This window comes from Scyliorhinus torazame, chromosome 6 (assembly GCF_047496885.1).
Source record: "Scyliorhinus torazame isolate Kashiwa2021f chromosome 6, sScyTor2.1, whole genome shotgun sequence".
NCBI classification, from domain to species: Eukaryota; Metazoa; Chordata; class Chondrichthyes; order Carcharhiniformes; family Scyliorhinidae; genus Scyliorhinus; species Scyliorhinus torazame.
Genome location: NC_092712.1, coordinates 313054615 through 313073465, shown reverse-complemented (window position 1 = coordinate 313073465; position 18851 = coordinate 313054615). Strand labels below are relative to the sequence as shown.

At 48.4% G+C, this 18851-nt stretch overlaps 1 protein-coding gene across 5 annotated transcripts in view; it reads right to left on the bottom strand.

Annotated features, from left to right (window-relative positions):
• The window catches only part of LOC140425604 (copine-4), a 620467-nt gene that overhangs the window by 598779 nt on the left and 2837 nt on the right, over positions 1 to 18851 (bottom strand). The window contains exon 1 of one of the 5 annotated variants that reach the window (XM_072510091.1): positions 17707 to 17729. The exons of the other annotated variants lie outside the window; for them this stretch is intronic. The gene's annotated coding sequence lies outside the window, so the exon portion shown is untranslated. Of the gene's footprint in view, positions 1 to 17706; positions 17730 to 18851 lie in introns of those variants that run through there. 5 annotated transcript variants of the gene reach the window in all.

Genomic DNA, 18851 nt, shown 5'->3' with positions numbered 1-18851 from the left:
TTTAGTTTACACACATAGAACATAGAACATAGAAAATACAGCACAGAACAGGCCCTTCGGCCCACGGTGTTGTGCCGAACCTTTGTCCTAGATTAATCATAGATTATCATTGAATTTACAGTGCAGAAGGAGGCCATTCGGCCCCCTGAGTCTGCACCGGCTCTTGGAAAGAGCACCCCACCCCACACGGTCGAAGTACGCCAACCCAATATGGTTTTACGCTGAATTCTGGGACACCACCTGATCACATGACTTGGACAAGGGACAAAGAATATGTGGCCTTGAAGGCAGTGGTCTAAGACATCAAGGTTGAACAATTGCTGGTGCAGAACTATCTATCTCCCTCCCTATTAAAGTTATTAGCTCTGATCCCTAAATGGAAAGTCCGAGGGCGCGAACCTCCGGCCATGTTGCGCTGGAAAACCATTTCGCTGTGGTGCAGCGTGGCCGGTGAAAGCCGGGAGACCCCGCTCCCGGGGTCTGCCGGGCTCGCAATGCCTCGCGACATTCAACCCAATCTCCCGAGGTGTTGCAAGGAGAATCCTGCCCACAACGGGCGAGATCGGTGTTTGGCAAATCTGCATATTAGAGCGAGGCTGTAAGCCTTACTCTGATGTGCAGATTCCCGAGGTACCTGAGGCTTTGGGATTCAATCCCTTCGCCTCGGGGATCTCGGGAGGGCACCGTTTGGTACTGATCCTCATTTGTGGGGATCTCCAAGGGGATCGGATGCCCCCAGCTGCATGCCCTTTGGGCAGCGTGGTGCCCTGGCACTTCTGGTGCCAGCTGGGTACCCTGGTAGTGCCAGCCTGGCACCTTGGCAGTGCGGCACCCCGTTCCGGCGAGCAGAGCTCCCCGTTGTAAAGAAACGGGGATATGTGTGGCCTCGGCCTTGCGTTCCCTTATTCAACGTGAGTAGCGTTGAATAGCCACTTGTTTCTCGGCATTGCAGGTGCCGGGAGACCCGAGGCTAAACACACTCGCTAGGGGACGTTATTCCCTTTTGGGAAGATTGCGCCCCTAGTGTGCAATGAAAAACAAGTATTAAAACATTCAGCCTTGTGCATTCAATTAGTACAGTTTAACTTGTGATGTTTAAAGGAAGGTATATGGGACACAGTGGTTAGCACTGTTGCCTTCCGTTGCCGGGGACCTGGGTTCAATTCCGGTCACTGGCTGTGCGGAGTCTGTACGTTCTCCCCGTGCCTGCGTGGGTTTTCTCCGGGTGTTCCCATTTCCTCCCACATTCCAAAGATGTGCAGGTTAGGGGGATTGGCTAAACTAAATCACCCCTTAGGGTGGGGTTGCAGAACTAGGGCACGGGATTGGACCTGGGGTTGTCTTTTGAAGGGTCAGTGCGTGCAGAGCCGATGGGCCGAATGGCCTCCTTCTGCACTGTAGGGATTCTATAATTCTATGAAGTCACTTTACAGTCATGAGAATGTCTCTTTAAGAAATGTTTGTCTGCTCAAGTTACTGCAGTGATGTCAAAGTGTGGGTGGAGCTGAGCTCTGACTCTGCTTTTTAGTTTCACTTTGAGAAAAGCTTTGGTGTGTCTGTTTTTTTGGTTTCGTTTTAGTGTTGGAGCTGCAGCCAGCCAAAGTAGGTGTAATGATGCTCTCTCTGCCATGTAATGACTATCTCTTGATCATTTGGTGAATTCAGAGTGATAACTGTTCTCAGTTGCGAATTTAAACCTGATGTGCTTCTGTTAAAAGGTTTTTTTTTAGGAAAGTTTAAGGGTTACTTAGTGTTGTTTTCTTTGGGGGTTGTATTTGAATTCATGGTTGCTAAGATGTTCACTGTATGTTTTAAAAAGGTTAACTTGAATTCATAGAATAAACATTATTTTGCTTAAAACAATACTTTTCGATCTCTGCTGTACACCTGTAGAGTGGGCCATGTGCTCCCCATACCACAATCTAGTAAAAGTTGTGGGTCAGGTGAACTCATGATACACTTTGGGGTTCTCTAAACCCTGGCCCATAACATTACTTCACACTGTGTAACCACCTTTGATCTTGTAAGTTTAGAGTTAAGTTCTGTAATTAGCTTTTGTAACTCTGTAGTTCTTTTAAATTTTAATATCTGTTAGTTGAATGTACTCTGTAATGTTTAGTAGACCAGTCACTTTCAAGAATTGATAGGTATTTTATACAGACTTTGTGTAACTTTGTAAGTTTACAAACCTATTTAAGTTTCATTGACTTATACCAAGCATTGGCAGACACAAAATATACAAACGCATAACAACAGTCTCAGCAAACACACATTGATAAGCACCCGTGTTAATAGAGTGCTAAAGATCAATTAGACATCCAGTGAATCCATGTTCTTAGACATTGCATGCTGTCTTATCACAAGTAAAAGCAGACATGAAAACTCTTCTCACTTACTTTCTGTTACTTTGTAATGTTTCAAAATTAATTTTACGGTTATAAGCAACTTTATCATTCTATTCTTTGCTTTAAAAGTAACTCTTCCGAGTAACAACAGGGAGAAGTAACAGCAAACTTCAAATAACCTGTCCAAATAGAGTCACTGATAGAGGGATTCACTTAATACCAATTCAATGAGGTTTTGAGACAATGAGCTTAAGGTATCAATCATGAGGGCATGACAGCATAACACGTGGGCAAGGGAGATATCGAAACAGTATTCTATCTGAGCAAGAAGTAACTGAAACAAGCTTTAATGAGAGGGATAGGCCCAGATGTAATTGACACCATAGGAGGGCCAGTCAGGGGACAATGGGAAATGGCATCGATTGATAGCCATCCCTCTCGAGAAACCAATTAGAAACTGATCATGCCTACCTAGACCAATCACAGATTGATCACACATCCCTTAGGCCAATTAAGAATAAGCCATGCCTCATTTAGGCCAATTAGAGTGCAATAACGTTATCGATCACGTTGTGGGCTATGGTTTGGAATGCGTTAATAAGCAGAAGCATTCACTGGACAAATTGCGCAACAGGTGCCTGTTATCCAGAGGGAAGCAGAGGTTACAGAGATAGAATAGAGGTCAAGTGTCAACCTGCGACCAAGGCTGAACTGGAAAGCGACAGCCTTAGTAAGTTAGTCAAGTCTCGGATCAGCTGCAGGACATTCTGGGAGGGGTGGGGGGGGGGGGGTGGATGAACAGCCAGCTGTCGTGGTGCATGTAGGCACCAACGGTATAGGTAAAAAGCGGGATGAGGTCCTACAAACTGAATTCAGGGAATTAGGACTTAAGCTAAAAGGTAGGACCTCAAAAGTAGTAATCTCAAGATTGCTACCCAGTGACACGAGCTAGTCAGAGTAGGAATGTCAAGATAGATAGGAAGAATGCATGGCTCGCGAGATGGTGCAAGAGGGAGGGATTCAAATTCCTGGGATATTGGAACCGGTTCTGGAGGAGGTGAGATCAGTACAAACCGGATGGTCTGCACCTGGACAGGACTGGAACTGATGTCCTGGGGGGCGGTGTTTGCTAGTGTCTGTTGGGGAGGGTTTAAACTAATGTGGCAGGGGGATGGGAACCGATGCAGGAAGTCGGAAGGAAGTAAAACGGGACCAGAAACAAAAAGCAGTAAGGGGGAAAGTGTAAGACAGAGAAGGCTGCAAGGGGATCTAAGTATTCAAGGATATATGTCCTATCGAAAGGACCGGCAGATGGGCAAAGGGGGCAGTGTTGCATTGTTAGTAAGGAATGAAGGTAAATCGATAGCAAGTAGCGATATAGGATCAGAAGGCATAGAACTCTGTGGGTAGAGTTGAGGAATCGCAAAGGTAAAAAGACCCTGATGGGAGTTATGTACAGGTCCCCTAGCAGTAGTCAGGATGTGGGCAGAAAATAAATCAGGAGATAGAAAAGGCATGTAAAAAAGGCAATATTACAATAATCATGGGGGACTTCAATATGCAGGTGGACTGGGAAAATCAGGTTGGTAGTGGATCCCAAGAAATGGAATTTGTGGAATGTCTAAGAGATGGTTTTTTGGAGCAGCTTGTGACAGAGCCAACTAGGGAACAGGCAATCCTGGATTTGGTGATGTATAATGGGGCAGACTTGATTAGGGAACTTAAGGTGAAGGAGCCCTTAGGGAGCAGTGACCACAATATGATAGAATTTACCCTGCGGTTTGAGAGGGAGAAGCTGCAATCAGATGTAACGGTATTACAATTAAATAAGGGTAACTACAAAGACATGAGGGAGGAGCTGGCCAGAGTTGATTGGAATAGGAGCCCAGCAGGGAAGACAGTGGAACAGCAATGGCAGGAGTTTTTGGTGGTTATGAGCGAGGTATAGCAGAAATTCATCCCAAGGAGGAGGAAACATGCTAAGGGGAGGACAAGGCACCCATGGCTGTCGAGGGATGTCAAGGACAGCATAAAGGCTAAAGAAAAAGCATACAGAGTGGCGAGCATTAGTGGCAAACCAGAGTATTGGGAAGCCTTTAAAAGCGAGCAGAGGACAACTAAAAAAGCAATAAGGTGGGAGAAGATGAAGTATGAGTGCAAGCTAGCTAGTAATATAAAGGAAGATAGGAAGAGATTTTTTCAATATATAAAAGGTAAGAGAGAGGCAAAAATAGACATTGGACCACTGGACAATGTGGCTGGAGAAGTAATAATAGGAAACAAAGAAATGGCAGATGAACTGAATTGTTACTTTGCATCAGTCTTCACAATGGAAGACACCAGTGGGATGCCCGAGCTCCAGGAGAATCAGGGGGCAGAGGTGAGTGTAGTGACCATTACTAAGGAGAAGGTTCTGGGGAAACTGAAAGGCCTCAAGGTGAATAAGTCACCTGGACCGGATGGACTACACCCCAGGGTCCTGAAAGAAATAGCTGAGGAAATTGTGGAGGCATTGGTGGTGATCTTTCAGGAATCACTGGAGGCAGGCAGGGTCCAGAGGACTGGAAGGTGGCTAATGTAACACCACTGTTTAAAAAGGGAGGGAGGCAGAAGACGGGAAATTATAGGCCGATTAGCCTGACTTCGGTCATTGGTAAGATTTTAGAGTCTGTTATTAAAGATGAGATCGCGAAGTACTTGGAAGTGCATGGTAAAATAGGACTGAGTCAGCACGGCTTTGTCAAAGGGAGGTCGTGTCTGACAAATCTGTTAGAGTTCGTTAAGGAGGTAACAAGGAAGTTAGACAAAGGAGAACCAGTGGACGTGATTTATTTAGATTTCCAGAAGGCCTTTGACAAGGTGCCGCATAGGAGATTGTTAATTAAGTTAAGAGCTCATGATGTTCAGGGTATGATCCTGGCATGGATAGAGGATTGGCTGACTGGCAGAAGGCAGAGAGTGGGGATAAAGGGGTCTTTTTCAGGATGGCAGCCGGTGACTGGTAGTGTGCCTCAGGGATCTGTGCTGGGACCACAACTTTTCACAATATACATTAATAATCTGGAAGAAGGTACTGAAGGCACTGTTGCTGAGTTGCAGATGATACAGAGATCTGTAGAGGGGCAGGTAGTATTGAGGAAGCAAGGGGGTTCAGAGGATTTGGACAGGCTAGGAGAATGGGCAATGAAATGGCAAATGAAATACAATGTGGGAAAGTGTGAGGTTATGCACTTTGGAAGGAGAAATTTAGGCATAGATTATTTTCTAAATGGGGAAATGCTTCGGAAATCAGAAGCACAAAGGGACTTGGGAGTCCTTGTTCACGATTCTCTTAAGGTTAACGTGCAGGTTCAGTTGGTAGTTAGGAAGGCAAATGCAATGTTGGCATTCATGTCAAGAGAGCTAGAATACAAGACCAGGGATGTACTTCTGAGGCTGAATAAGGCTCTGGTCAGACACCATTTGGAGTATTGTGAGCAGTTGTGGACCCCGTATCTAAGGAAGGATGTGCTGGCCTTGGAAAGGGTCCAGAGGAGGTTCACAAGAATGATCCTTGGAATAAAGAACTTGTTGTATGAGGAACATTTGAGGACTCTGGGTCTGCACTTGTTGGAGTTTAGAAGGATGAGGGGGGATCTTATTGAAATTTACAAGATACTGCGAGGCCTGGATAGAGTGGACATGGAGAGGATGTTTCCACTTGTCAGAAAAACTAGAACCAGAGGACACCATCTCAGACTAAAGGGACAATCCTTTAAAACAGAGATGAGGAGGAAATTCGTCAGCCAGAGGGTGGTGAATCTGTGGAACTCTTTGCCGCAGAAGGCTGTGGGGGCCAATTCACGGAGTGTCTTTAAGACAGAGATAGATAGGTTCATGATTAATAAGGGGATCAGAGGTTATGGGGAGAAGGCAGGAGAACGGGGATGAGAAAAATATCAGCCATGATTGAATGGCGGAGCAGACTCGATGGGCCGAGTGACCTAATTCTGCTCCTATCTCTTATGGTCAAAACCCAGACCCGTCTTTAGTCGGTATCTACAACTTATTAAAGATTTCCTGAATTACTTCTCCAAACTGCCTCCTGTTGCCTAAATGGTTAAAGTTTCAAATGAACATGTGTGGAATTTAAGTTCAAATAATATCTGCCTTCCATTACTGATGCCTTTAATTTTATGGTTCAGATTACACTATCTCAGTCAGTTATTAGTTGTATTAAATTGCTGTGACTCATCAATTAGTGCATGTCAGCATTAAACACTCATCATATTTTGCTATAAATTGCTTTCCTAATTCAATTTATCATTTCCTCGTGTTAATATATTCTTCTTCATGTTAATGCACCTCATGATTTCTGGTTATTTTAGGAACAGAATCAATAATTGTCATCCTCCCCAATTTTGCTCTAATCAGCCCTTTGTTCCTCTTCTTCTCAGTGTTTGGAATTGAATCTGCGTAGGTACATTGACCGGCACTGCCCTGGCTATATTGATTGATGTCTATTTACATTTTTAAGCTTTCATGGGATGTGGGTGTCACTGGCTCGGTCCGCATTTGTTACCCATCCCTAATTGCCTCTGAGAAGCAGTGGCAAGCTGCGTTCTTGAACCGCTGTAATCCACGTGGTGTAGGTACACCCACTGTGCTGTTAGGGAGGGAGTTCCAGGATTTTGACTCAACGACAGTGAGGGAACGGGCGATATATTTCCAAGTCAGGGTGGTGAGTGACTCCAGGTGGTGGTGTTCCCAAGTATCCGCTGTCCACGTAGGGAAACAAAGGCCGGAATTCTCCAGAATCCGGCGGGCAGGCTATACTGGCGCCAAAGAGGGCCGTGAGCCACTCCGGCGTCGGGCCGCCGGAAGGTGCGGAATCCTCCACCCATTCGGGGGTGAGGCCGGCGCTGGAGCGGTTGGCGCCATGCCAACCGGCGGCGAAGGGCCTCCGCCGGCCGGCGCGAGTTGGCGCATGCGCAGGAGCATTCCCAGAACCGCTGCCGTGATTCCTGCGCACGCGCTGGGGGGTTTCTTCTCCACTCCGGCCATGGCGGAGCTTTCCACAGGCCGACACGGAGGGAAAGAGTGCCACCACGGCACAGGCCCGCCCGCAGATCGGTGGGCCCCGATCGCGCGCCAGGCCACCGTTCCCCCCCCCCCCCCCACCCCCCGAGGACTCCGCAGGCCGCCCTCAGAGCCAGGTCCCGCCGGTATGGACCTGGTCTAGTCCACGCCGGCGGGACTGGCCGAAAGCGGGCGGCTGCTCGGCCCATCGGGGACCAGTGAATCGCCGGGGGGGGGGGCCACTGCCAATGGCCCCCGATCAGCGCGGCACGATCCCCGCCGCCGCCAGAAGACCGGCGCCGGAGAATTTGGCAGCCAGCGTCAGAGCGGCAGGGCGGGATTCACGCCGCCCCCGGCGATTCTCTGCCCACAGTGTTACGGAAGTTTTCATATCAAAATCAAATTAGCAACAACCTTGGCAGAATATTACAGCACGTGTGCACATAACGGTACGGCACGTGTGCACATAACGGTACGGCACGTGTGCACATAACGGTACAGCACGTGTGCACATAACGGTACGGCACGTGTGCACATAACGGTACGGCACGTGTGCACATAACGGTACAGCACGTGTGCACATAACGGTACGGCACACGGGCATGCACTGGTGCGGCACGTGGGCATGCGATGGTGCGGCATGTGGGTGCAACAGTAGAGCAGCACATGGTACATAATCAGGAAGTCTGAAGCTGTTTCAGCAACATCATTTGGAGGTAAGATAAAATTGATTTTTAAAATGGACCTCAGATGGACATTAAAGTCAGCACCAGTTTGAAAATTATCCCCCGAAATGTGTCTTAATTACAGAAGCATCAATTGAGAATGCCTAAAACGGAAAGGCGAGGTCCTGTCGCGCAGTGGGTAGCGTTCCTGCCTCTGAACCAGGAGCTCCTGGTTCCAGTCCCACTCCAGGGCTTGTTGGCAGAGAAGATGGGTTCACAAGGTAGACAAACAGTTGGAGTTTCAGCCTGCAAACCCTTCCAATGGCAGGCGGGAAGAACAACTGAATCTCTCCGGGGTCCCTGGCAGTTTTCTTTATCTCATTTGATTTCCTTAATATTTTTCGTCCCCACCCCCCCCCCCCTCCCCCAAACTGGGTGAACAGCTTCCAACTGGCACGTGTCTCCTTCAGCTGGTGAGATAGATTCTGCGCCTGACAACAAAGTATTCAGTACACGTGTGGCCAAATGCGTGTGTGCCACCAATGGCCATCTTGCAATGGCAGGGGACACAGTGATTTTTAAAAAAGGACAGTCACAAATCAGGGTGGGGGCCGATATTTCATTAGTTCCTTGAACAGTGATGATCAATGTAGATTGCACATCTGGGCCAGATGCTGCAGAACTGAACAGCTTACTCCTTGGTGTGATGTTCATCGTGGATACTCAGACCCACACGTAGTACAATTAAAAGTGATCAAATTGACAGCACCAGACCAAAGTGATTGATGTTCCGCTTGGGTCTTGAACTGAACCGGGCCAAATCCATCGTGCTTGTGTCAGAATCAGGATTAATAACCTGCCAACTCTCACCACCTCTGCGTCCCTACTCCTAACCCTAAAGGCATTGCACAGTGAGATCCAGCCCAACTCAATATAAATGAATAAGTAATTATGATTAATCATGAACTCGCATATGCAAAGACCATGAATACTCACAGTGAATTGTCAAATTCTGTCATGAGTGATAAAGATCATGAAAGGGACAATCCTCAGAAATTGCATTTCAAAATTCTACCACGACTGCATCTGATTTGATCATCAAAACAATGGGAGACGTGATAATTAATCATAATCTCCATGCTCATTATCATTGTGCTGTTTAGAATTATACTCCTCACCGTTCACGCTGGTTCATTGACATGATCTCAGATGACCATCTTACGTGAGCGACAGCAGTTAATCGTAATTCAACATTCTGAATCATCCATCTGCTGAGCCAGATAATAATCTCCATCTGTATCTGACCCTCCAACTAATATAGATCAGGAGGGCTTCACTTGTCATCTGTGATGTGAGGCTCCGAATTCTGGTGTCTGATCTGATGACATTTCTGAACTTCCCTAATTGATATTCTGAACTCCAGAGAGGGACATGTCTGGAGTACGGATACCAAAAAGGTGCTCAGGATTGCATGGTCGTAAATCCTTCAAATGTCCTCACAAGACACACTTCGAACTTCAAGGTTGGATTGCACATCAATGGATTCTCCAGGTATTGCGTGCCAATGAATTATTATTCTTGGCCCTGTGATGAACTCTGACGATGTCAAAATCAGCAATCATTTGGGAAAATAATAACCCGGGATTCAATTGAAGGTAAACCTTGGAAGATGTTGCGATCACGTAGGAGCCAAAAAAAAGATTTTTAAATTGCTAGCACGGTTTAAAAAAGAATCTCATTTTTACGTGGCTGAATAAATCCAAGTCACTCCGCTCCCCAATACAAATGGTTGGTTTTGCTGATCTAGTTTTTAAAAGTTTATCCACTAATCAACATGTATTTTAACAAAAATTCTGTGGTAAAAATGTATTTTTTCTTCCCTCCTTCCACTAATCCAGCTCTTTTTCTGTGACGCTACCCATTTTCGTTGTTAATTAATTGTGTGTCAGTTGTGTTTCATTGTATGCAGACGGTGGGCATCAACTGGGGTTTCACCTGTGAACACTTTATTGAGGCCATGGTGTGACTGAGTTAGGCGGCATACGCTTGTAATGTCTCACTCTGTAAGACGAAGCAAAGATTGTCTCCAGTAGCATTCTTCACCAATTGGCTTTCCGGAATAGAACACTAGTAACCACCCAAAATCCTCTGGACAGGCATGAGGTACTACACCTCAAAACTGCGACTTTATTTGCCTATTTTTTCTGCCAATTCCCCCCCCCCCCTCGCCCAAAGACAGAGATTCTTTGTTTGGATATTAGTTGAACATAGACGATTTGCCACACGGATGGAAGCCAGTTGGCCCATCATGTCTATGCCAGCTGAACCATAATGCACCCAGCCTAATCCCACTTCCCAGCTTTGAGTCCTTGGCCTTGTAGTTTATGACACTTCAAGTGCATAACCAAGCACTTTATGAATGTCGTGAGGGTTTCTGCCTCTACTGACCTTCTCAGTCAGTGCCATCTACACCACCACCCTCCCCCCATCCACTGGGTGAAAAGAAATTCTCCTCAGCCCCCCTCTAATCCTACCACCAAGTGTCATAAATCAATTCCCCCACGTTATCGATCTCTATCGGGTCCTTCCTATCCATCTTATCCAGACTCCAGGGGTTGGATTCTCCGTCCCGCCGCGCCACATTTCTGTCTCGCCCCGCCGGCGGGATGCTCCATTGCGCCGGCCAGACAATGGGGTTTCCCATTGTGGGGCAGCCCCACGCCGTCGGGAAACCCCCGGGCTGCCGGCAGAATGGAGCATCCCGCCGGCGGAGAATCCAGCCTCTCAACTTCATACACCTCAATCCTCCTCTTTTCCAAGGAAAATAACCCCGTCCTTTCCAATCTTTCCTCATGGCTAAAATTGGGCATCAGGCATCCTTAAGTGCTTTAATATTATTTATGTGCCTGGACAACAAGGTTGAGCATTTATTTGAGCCTAGGAGTGGTCATACGCCAGCGTCATTTCATCTTTAACCTCCACTTTCAATGCTGGTCATTCACTGAAGGCCCGTGGAAATCTCAGCCTGTTTCGCCCTAGTTAACTCAGGGACATTGAGACCATTGTAGTATTGTAGCAGTTCGAGCAGGTAACCAACAATCCGCTGTCGAGTGCCCCAGCAGCCCATAATTCACCCATACCCACCATCACAGCTTCCAAAGTCAGATTGGCCTTCCTGAAAGTGAACCCTCGGAAGGCGACGGGCCCGGACGGGATCCCTGGTCGTGCACTCAGAGCCTGCGCGGACCAGCTGGCAGAGGTATTCGCGGACATCATTAACCTGCCCCCTACTCCACTCCGAGGTCCCCACCTGCTTCAAGAAGACCACCATCATACCGGTACTAAAGCAGAACCAGGCACCATGCCTCAATGACTACCGACCAGTGGCCCTGACTTCAGTCGTAATGAAGTGCTTCGAGAGGTTGATCATGAAGCGCATCACCTCCATACTCCCAGAATGCCTTGATCCACTGCAATTCGCATACCGCTGCAACCGGTCCATATCAGATACCATTTCCCTGGCCCTACACTCATCCCTAGAGCATCTCGAAAACAAGGACTCCTACATCAGACTCCTATTTATTGACTACAGCTCCGCCTTCAACACCATAATCCCAGCCAAGCTCATATCAAAGCTCCAAAACCTAGGACTTGGCTCCCCACTCTGCAACTGGATCCTCGATTTTCATACCAACAGACCACAATCAGTAAAAATAAACAACAACACCTCCTCCACAATAGTCCTCAACACCGACGCCCCGCAAGGCTGCGTACTTAGCCCCCTACTCTACTCCCTGAACACACACGACTGCGTGGCAAAACTTGGTCCCAACTCCATCTACAAGTTTGCTGACGATACGACCATAGTGGGCCGGATCTCAAATACAGGAGGGAGATAGAGAATCTAGTGGAGTGGTGTAGCGACAACAATCTCTCCCTCAATGCCAACAAAACTAAAGAGCTGGTAATTGACTTCAGGAAGCAAAGTACTGTACACACCCCTGTCAGCATCAACGGGGCCGAGGTGGAGATGGTTAGCAGTTTCAAATTCCTAGGGGTGTACATCTCCAAAAATCTGTCCTGGTCCACCCACGTCGACGCTACCACCAAGAAAGCACAACAGCGCCTATACTTCCTCAGGAAACTAAGGAAATTTGGCAAGTCCACATTAACCCTTACCAACTTTTACAGATGCACCATAGAAAGCATCCTATCAGGCTGCATCACAGCCTGGTATGGCAACTGCTCGGCCCAGGACCGCAAGAAACTTCAGAGAGTCGTGAACACCGCCCAGTCCATCACACGTACCTGCCTCCCATCCATTGACTCCATCTACACCTCCCGCTGCCTGGGGAAAGCGGGCAGCATAATCAAAGATCCCTCCCACCCAGCTCACTCACTCTTCCAACTTCTTCCATCAGGCAGGAGATACAGAAGTCTGAGAACACGCACGAACAGACTCAAAAACAGCTTCTTCCCTACTGTCACCAGACTCCTAAATGACCCTCCTATGGACTGACCTCATTGACACTACACCCTGTATGCTTCATCCGATGCCAGTGCTTATGTAGTTACATTGTATATGTTGTGTTGCCCTATTATGTATTTTCTTTTATTTCCTTTTCATGTACTTAATGATCTGTTGAGCTGCTCGCAGAAAAATACTTTTCACTGTACCTCGGTACACGTGACAATAAACAAATCCAATCCAATCCAATTCCAACTATTTCCGTCTTTTGGATGAGGCATTAAACCAAAACCCCGGCAGCCATGTAAGGTGGATGTAAAAGATCTCACGACACTATTTTGAATACGGACAAAAGGAGTTATCCCTAGTGTCCTGACCAATATTTGTCCTCCAATCAACATCATAAAACAGATTATCTGGTCACTTTTGCCTTTCTGTTTGTTGGGAGTTAGCTTTGAGGAATCTGGCTGTTGCCTTTCCTACATTACAACAATCACTACACTTCCAAAGCACATCGTTTTCCATGAAGCACTTTGAGGTGTCAGGTGGTGGTGAAAAACGCTATCTAAATGCAAGACTCTCCAAGCTTAGAGCAACTTGTTCAAGACAGACCGGGGATCAAGCCTGGAGCTGTGCTGGTCTGTATTTCTCAGTTTCTCAATCGAAAGACCAATGGGCCATCCAGAAACTCCAATTTAATACTCACCGCAGAGAAATCGCCCAGCACCTGGTAAAAACAAGCTCATGGAGTTCGTCGGAAAACAGATCGGGGAGGCAGTGGTGTCCTGGTATTTTCACCGGACGAGTGATCCAAAGACCCAGGGTCTGGGGACCCGAGTTCGAAACCCACGCAGGTGGTAATATTTGAATTTAAAAGTCTAATGCCGACCTGGAAGCCATTGTCGATTGTTGTAAAAAAACATCTGGTTCATTAACGTCCTTTAGGGAAGGAAATCTGCCATCCTTACCCAGTCTGGCTCTAGACCCACAGCAATGTGGTTGACTCTTAACTGCTCTCTGAAATAGCCTAGCTCAGTTCAAGGGCAATTAGGGATGGGCAACAAATGCCCACAACACTGGCATCCCATGAATGAATTAAAAAGGAAAACAGGCAGTGGGTCTCACATCGCCTCTCTGTGGCTGTGAGGCCTGGACAACCTCCCAACATCACCATGGACAACCTACCGTCCAGTTTCCTCCCACAGACCAAAGATGGATTAGGTGGATTGGCCATGATAAAATTGCCCCTTGATGTGCGGGTAAGGTGGGGTTGCAGGGATAGGGCGAGGGAGTGGGCCTAGGTAGGATGCTCTTTCAGAGGGTCGGTGCAGACTCGATGGGCCGAATGGCCTCCTTCTACATTGTAAGGATTCTATGATCACATACAGCAATTAAATACATTCTTCGCTGATTATGACCCATCGCCAAATCAAGAGGCAGGCCAAAGTCCCCCAAAACCTGTTATGGGGAACATGCTCAGAGCTCTGCTTCATCGGGTCGGCTGTGTGGTTTGCACAGAGGAATGGCACTGCTAGCTGACCATGGGAACACTCATCATAGGGCCTCCCAAACCCAGGTACGAAGACATTCTGAAAGCGAATCTCTGAGCCTGTGAGCTAGACCCCACTATTCGCTAGATCCAAGAGGAGAAATATCTGTCGCTGTGCAATCTCAACACTCGAGGAAAAGAGAGTCAGGTCCGTGCAGGGTAAGCGAGGAAGGTAAAGTCTTCACCCGCCCCTCTGATAGCCTCCCGTGGAACATTTGCTGGAACACCGTGGAACACCTGCAAATCAAGATTTGATTTGACATCACATATGAAGCAACCCAGACCACGAACAATTGGTCTCTTCACTGAACACTCGTTCATCATAGCAATGGGATGATCCATCAACCACCAGAGAGTCTCACAAAGGCAGCGTGAACATTTGGTGCCTGAACAAACACGCAAAAGTGAAGAATAAGCTGCCACTCAGTAAAGCGGAATGCTTTGACACAGCACAAAGAAAGCAATTGCAGTGCTATTGTTTCCCTTGACCTACTTAGATACTGGTGTGGGATTGCCTCGATGTGAATATAGATTCAGAGAGGAAGAACTAATTCTGTCCGTGATGTTACTGGGTCAGATTTTGCTGTGATGGGCACCTCGCAGCATCATTAGTGAGGCTCGACCCTTCAGCTCAAAAGGGCAAGTTGCCCAGTGGTGATAAGGTTGCGAGGGGAAACCAGGGCATTCGGAGCCTTGGAGAACAGGGCAACCACTCGTTAAACTTGCTCCTCATCTTAAGTTGCTGCACCATTGGCACACAATTGGCACACAGAAATCCTTTAGCCTCAGTGTTATTCCTGACAGCAGAATCTGGCCACATCAAGGGCTGGATTCTCCGTTTCTGAGTTAAGCGTTGACGTCAACGGAGAATCCGTACAGTTTCACGTCATTGAAATCGGCGCCACACCTGCACCGATTTTGCTACCGGTGAGGGGCTAGACCGGCGCCGCGTGGAGCACCCGCAGAACACACGAACAATGGTGCGGGAATCGCCAGGTCCGTGATGGACACTCGCAGGGCTGACAAGATGCAGCCGCGCGAACACTATACACCCACACAAACACACACACACGCTGATCGCTGCCGCAAAGATAGGACAGGTTGTGCTGGAGCGCCCAAACAGCTGATGGATCGGCTGGGGCGAGAGGGCACCCCAGGGCACCCCACCCACCCCACTCCCCGCCCCAATACAATCCAGGGCACCGGGCTTGAAGCGGGCTGTCAGTGGCAGGCGCATCTGCATGGCTGCCTTGCTGGTTGCAGTATTGGTGTTGCGTACCCTTCCGCCCCATCCCCACAACCCACCTCCTGGCCAACCCCCCTCACTAGCCCCCCCCCGGCCTTGGCAAAGCCCCCCAGCCAGCAGCACGGCAGTCGGCGAAGGATGGCGGTGCTGGGCACGGTCCGTCCGCCCTCTCTCAGCAGCCACCACGCCAGGTTCACGATTTGTGAGAACGCACGTGGGCCTCGCCGCCGGGAACTCGGCCCATCGGAGGTGGAGCATCGCGGGAGTGTCCACTAATGATATGCAAACATTGGGCGCAATTCTCCCATCGGGAGACTAAGTGCCGACGCCGGAGTGAAAACCGGAGTGTTTCACTCCGGCGACGGAGGCCGTTCCCAGCCCCCTTTACGCGCGCCGGGCCTTGGCGCCGCGTAAAAGTGGCGCCGTGTAAATGACACGGCCGGCCCGCGTAAACGACGTCATCCGTGCATGCGCAGTTGCCGTTCTCCCCGCAGCCGCCCCGCAAGAAGATGTCGGATGGATCTTGCGGGGCGGCGGAGGAAAGGAGGTCCTCCTTCAGAGAGGCTGGCCTGCTGATCGGTGGGCACCGATGGCGGGCCTGGCCCCTTTTGAGCCCCCCCCCGGTGCAGAAACCCCCCCTCGCCCCCCCCCAACAGGCCGCCTCCCCCCCCCAGCGTTCCCGCGCTGTTCCCACCGGCAGCGACCAGGTGTGGACGGCGCCGGCGGGAACCTGTCGTGTTGGGCAGGCCGCTCGGCCCGTCCGGGCCGGAGAATCGTCGCTCGCGACGGTGAGCGACGATTCTCCCAGCGGCCAGCCGTGATTCGGTGGGCACCGATCGCGGGCCACCCCACATTCCAGGTAAAGCCCGGTGCAGGATCCCCCCTCGCCCCCCCCCCACAGGCCGCCCCCCCCCCAGCGTTCACGCACCGCCCACGACTGCAGCGACCAGGTGTGGATGGCGCCGGGGGGAACCCGCCGTTTTGGCCTGGCCGCTCGGCCCATCCGGGCCTCAGAATAGCGGGGGTGCCGGAGAATTGCCATTTTCGGTGTCTCCGGCGATTCTCCGGCCTGCGGCCCGCGAAACTCGACCGGGCCGTTCCCGCCGCTTGGGAGAATCACGGGAGGGCATTGGACCGGCGTCCCCGGAAATTTTGTAGGCCCAGGCGATTCTCCCAACCAGCGTGGGAGTGGAGAATCGCGCCCCTGATCTGTCCACATTGGTACCACAGAGTATGGGTTTGTTACTGTTGATTCTTTCCCCAATCATCCAGAACAGGAATACTCACTACATTTACAAACATCACATGCCACCAGGATTCAAGTTAGCTTCCAAAATGCCCCCACCCTTATTTTCTGAAACACAGATGCAATAGAGTCTGAAAAACAAGAATTCTTCTAGCTCGATTGGACAACATTACGTGCCTCCCAACAAAGGTAAGAAGCAATCAAGCCTCTCTTGTAGTAACTGTGTATAGGGGAGTAAATGGCTGGCAGTGAGTGACAATGTGATCATTTATTGAGCAGTTAATGGGGAGAAGGTCAACTCAATTAAAATACAGCCTTATAATCATTCCCAGACATTTTATTTTATAATTTAATTGATTGTTATGGGGCAAGATATCCCAAGATGGAATTGAGGTGCAATAACTTAAATAGTTTTAAAATGCGGACGGTGACCATGGGAGCTGAATATATATATACACTGAACTTACAAAAACGCTTTCTATCACAATGGGGCATTAATAGGTCCCATTCACCTATAGAATACAGCCCATTACCAAGATGACTGAAATTTTCATAGTATGCAAGTAACAACTACAGTAAACAATCTCACCACAGTCTCTTTAGCTCTCTCTTGTTAGTTGCTGAGTTCAAACATGTAATACAACCATTCCAATTACTTTTGCTCTGTTGCCAATTCCTTTCTCCTCCCTACCAAACGGATAAATCTTGCTTCTGCTTCACCTCCTGGCTCATTTTATTTTTCAGCCAAGAATTCAAACGACTCCAAATCCCAACTTCCAGCAGATTGGGTGTGATAGGTTATGCTCTATGTTGATGAAAACGCCAATGTTCATGTAGCATTTCTGCTGTACGTTATGATTCTACGATCGGAGGGTAGTAGGGGATGGGATTGCCAATCACGGCAAAGTTGTGTTGAGTTGAAAACCAGCAGCATCATTGAAGATCCCGGGGGTTAAAATGCCCCTTGAAAGGTGTAAATCCAATATGGGTTTGGCAGCAGAATTCTCTCAGAGAATGCGGAATCCAGACGGGAAAATAACGTCTGAAGCCCAGGAAGCAAACATCATTCAAACCAAATATTCAGCTGAATCATGTTCGGAAAAATAACACGACACAGACCGTTACTAACCTCAAATCCGGCAGCGGTTCAGGGGATTAAGAGATATGTGTGAATGTCCTTGTTAATTTCCATCTCCTCATAATTTGCTTCACACTAAAAGCATCGCGCCCTTATCTCCCCGTTATTTTTCACCATGACATGGTTAAGGCTGGAATTTAGCAGCATAAGTATCATTTGAATGGCAATTGTTAATGCACCCTCGACAGCCCAGGAAAAGCACCATTTAGATTGTTCAACCTCATTCCCTGTGCGTCGTAAGTTATTAGAGGGTTTAATAAACGTCCCCGTTCAATTGTCCCCTTACTTTTCTGTTCTATATTATTTCTCTCTCTCAATCCAGTCTCCTTCCCCTTTCTTTATTTCTCTTTCTAATTTAATTCTTAATTCGCCGTCTCTTTCTGTTGCTCTTCTATTTCTTCCCCAAACCTTAGGTCTGATTGGTTAAGGAGTTGGTTCTGTGAGGCCCTGAATGTTGTATTGCCCTCACCTCCCCCCCCCCCACCCCGGTCAGTATCAGCTGACAATTCCACCAAGTCGTAATGCGAAAGAGAGAAGTCTCATTGGCGGTGCATGTTAGGAGATGCCTCACTCCATCCAGCACGATCTGTCCCATTGAATCTTCATCTAATAGTTGGAAAAACGCAGTGAGTTGAGGACAGGTCAGGCGTTACTGCAGAGAGCTGACCCAATCCCCGCGAAACAGAGCACAGGACGCGTATCTGATTGTTAAACTGTTAACATATAAGATGTGCAGGTTAGGTGGGTTGGACAGGCTATATTCCCCCCTTCAGAGTCCAAAGGTTAGGTGGGGTCATGGGGATAGGGCGAGGGAGTGGGCCTGGGGAGGGTGCTCTTTCAGAGGGTGGGTGCAGACTCTATGGGCTGAATGGCCTCCTTCTGTACTGTCAGCATTCTATGATTCGACATACAGATTTCTATGACAGCACTTCAGCCCGACTGGATGGGAAGGAATGAAACTTTTTAGCATGTTTTAATTTGAGCTTGTCTGATCTCGAGTTGTTCCAATATTGCAAGATTAACCACAGACACTCCCATCACTGCTTGTTAATAGTGTTTTGTGAATTATACCAGTTCGCTACCAATATGGAAACAGACCATCTCGGATGGCATCATCTTCTCTTATCTGTCAATAG